Raw genomic sequence first — 3755 nt, forward strand, 5'->3', positions numbered from 1 at the left:
AGAGACAACATTTGTTCAAGAATGGTACTGTTGGGTCTGTGCTCCAGCTGGTTCAGAAACGTATTCCCGTTAACAAAGCAAGACGAACAGCTCAACCGGTTTTCACATGCTAGCAAGGGGAACCGGACGGCAGCAGTCCGCTGCCGTCGGTGTCAAGCGAATCCAAAGAACCAGCTTCCCCTGCAGCCTTTTATTTCTGTGACACACAGTTTACACAAACACTCATTGTAAAATCCCCCTATGGTGCATCATAAACCCTAAGGCACTGAGTGTGTATATGTATGTAAGTGCGTGTGTGTGTGTGTGTGTGTGTGTGTGTGTGTGTGTGTGTGTGTGTGTGTGTGTGTGTGTGTGTGTGTGTGTGTGTGTGTGTGTATTCATGTGTGCGTTTGTGTTTGGGGGTGCGTTTGTGTGACCTCCTGCTCACCAAAGAGTCATAAAGGCAGGAAGTTTACTAAGCAAGAAACCAGAACCTTCACATAGGATGTTCCTATAATAAAACACTACAGCCTCCCCCACCATTCAACAGGCTGGGAGGGGTCAGAAACAAAGGTCTTTGATCCCACCAAGAACCAAGACTTACAAATTTCAGTACAATAATGGCAACATTTAACAACCTAACAGGTACAGTCGTCAACGCTGGTGTTTACAACCTAATAAAAGATACACTTTTAGATATAGAACTTAAATGTTAAGCACTACATCTCACATTTGATGCCCTGCAGATTTTACATTAATATTTCTCACAAAACTTAAAGCTGCCACTCTTTATACATGCAAATGTGTATAAAGACACACAAAAACAGATCCTGTATTCACTCAGCCTGCAGGCCACCAGTGATTTTACAAACTTTGAGCATTACAGAGTTAACCCACAGCCTTGCACAGCAGTGATTTTGTGGCTCAATAAAGAGGCCAGAATCACAATCATTTTCATTTGGCCAATATTTGCACACAAACAAGGAATTTCTCCCAGGTTCACTTTGCAATCTTCGTACAACCCCCCCCCCCCCCCCCCCCCCCAGAAAGGTTTCATTACTGTATAAAATATATAAAAATATACAAACTATAAATGCAAAACGGAGTTTCTGAGGGCTTGTAATATTGATCCTGGTAATCTTTGTTTTTTCTAAAATGGTTCTGTTATCGTTTGCAAATAGAAAATATTTTAATTTTTTTGAGAAAACTATTGAAAATCCTTTGCTCTGTTGAAAAAATGCAGTTGGAAAGATTTAGACAAAAACTTTAAATTTGGTAAATGAGGCTAATAATCTTGTCCTCATCTATATTTGCCATGGCCTGCATGATGGTTATTGTTAGTTGCTGTAATTCTTAGGTGGAGTTGTTTGTTTTGTCCTGAAGTTTGAGTGTATGTTTTACTGGTTACTCTGTCTGCTTTGTCCCTGTTACAGTTTTATATTAAAACCGGAGTACTGGCAGCTGGCAGTGCTGTCAAACAAAGCTTTTGGGAAATACTTTCAAAAATTGAAATTTTCATTAGGGGACTAATAATTCTGTCCCCATTTGTACATATCCCGTCCATCATCACATGTTCGAACATGTCATTTCTTCTTCTTGTTGGTTTTGCTGGTTATCCTGTTCCATTTCTCCCTGGCTCTTTACTTGCTTGTTTTCCTTACATCCTTTGTGGATTTATTTGTTTGTGTGGACTCTTCCTTCTTGGAGTTTGCCACTACTTTTGGTTTACTTTGCGTCCCTGCCAGCAAACAACATTTCTTATCTTTACACAGTTTTCCTGCTTTTGCTTCCCTATTGATCCCAACACAGATCAAACTATTAACGAATGCTGAGAACGTGTAGGCGGTCCTCTGTATCGATCCATATTGATTTGACTAATGTGGCTTCTGTTGTATTTGTCGTTATAGAGCCAGCTTTAGGCCCCTGTGTTTGTATCTGTGATATATACTGACTGTAGTAAATAACAACCTCAAAGGCAGAAAGCTGAGCAAAGATCTGGGGAAGGTTGTTGTTTCTTTCTAATTAGACTTGAAACCACCTCAAGAAAACAGCTGATCCCTTTGGACTGAGCAGCGTATCATCAGTGCTATAACAGAATTAACAAATGCTTAATTGGACAGAGTAGCTGTAGTCAGATATTAACCTCTTTCCACACAGATACTGAAATGCAAATTAATTTTGTTTAAAGGGTAACATTTTCTATTTTCTGAAATGTTTTACTTCAACCTAACCCTAAACCTGCCCGAGTGGTTTACTGGTGACCTCGTGGATCTCAAGAAGTTAGTGGTTAGATCGGTGAATTCCAATAACAAACCAAGCTCCCATAATGGACCAGGAGGAGCACAAGACATGGATCAAGTATGAAAAGTGCTTTGAATGTGCATTCTTTCTAATATAGGGGTGAATCCTGTGGTTGTGTTCCAGTCTTATAGAAGTCAGTGGGGAAAACTGTCCACCGTATCTTATCTTATCAGATTCGCACCCCTGTGGTTAAAATCTGTCTTTAAAACACCAAAACAACAACAGCAGAAATGCTCATCGTGAGATTTCATAAATGGGACCAGTGGGTTACATCAGGGTAACTACATTATATATAACTACATTATATATAACTACATTATACAGATGATGGCTCCCACATATGCTCTACCACTTGAGACAGCTGAAAGAGCCTTTACCTGGAAAAGTTCATTCATGGAATTCTGGTCGAGTATTCTTGTTTGTCCTTATGTGACATTAGGAAATCTGCTGCCACCCAGTGGATAACAAATTGCCTTAAAATGGGACTGCTCTCATTTCTAATGATTTTATTTTTTTTGACGTAATATCCCACATGCTCAACTAAGCATCCGTGCACTGTTGCACATTCAGCAGCTGTAGTAGGAAGGTAAGAACATCCTCTCCTTGTATCACTGGCTGCTGAGCACAGGCAGCTGCTGTTCTCTGCTTAGATGTTTTTATTATCATATAACTGCTAATAACCACATACAGTTCTGCCACTTTATTTAAACCTCACTGTATAAATTATTCTTTTTCAGACACTTAGGGTATAATCTTTGTGATGCACTGGATCCTTTTTTTGTGTCCTGATAATTGGCACATAGAGACAAACTTTCTTATTATACTTTAAATCAGCCATTCCCAAAGTCAAGAGTGCTGTGGCCCACTTAAAATCCTATGGAGTCCAAGCGATATTACATCTCCACTAATCAAAATACAAGAAAAATTAATGTATTTCCTTAGGGAACAAAAACTATTCTAAAAACATAAACAGCACATGAACAATGATAACTCACACGCTTTACTGAAGTTGTGTTAGTAAATCATGCAATTCTTTCTGTCCTGTACACAGTTTGCGTTTCTCCACTGCAGTCTCGTCTTTCTTTTTTTGTGTGCAATAAAAATACATGTAATATCCATTTTCCTCGTCCGTGCACAGAAACTGAAATGGTCTGGTTGTAGCACAAGTCAGGCAGAAGAAAAAAGCATGGTTTGATGGTTAACCTTCTATACCTGGTATGTTACTGTAATATATTACTGCATTTAATACAGTTACACATGGTATTGCTGGCCCGCACTAGTAATCAGAAACGATCCTATTAACAAACACCTGTGTGATGATGTGGAAATCCACAGACGGAGTTTGGGGTGTATGTTAGTTTAACCATTGTGATTAGCTAATCAGGGCCGATTTTTAAATCATTTTATTTATTCATTTATTTATTTATTTTCCCGTATATTCTAAGTTTCGTGTCCCTTTAAATGTCCATGCATGT

This window comes from Rhamphochromis longiceps, linkage group LG1, assembly GCF_057381845.1.
Source record: "Rhamphochromis longiceps isolate RC_006_pf linkage group LG1, R_longiceps_female_GT1.1, whole genome shotgun sequence".
NCBI lineage: Eukaryota > Metazoa > Chordata > Actinopteri > Cichliformes > Cichlidae > Rhamphochromis > Rhamphochromis longiceps.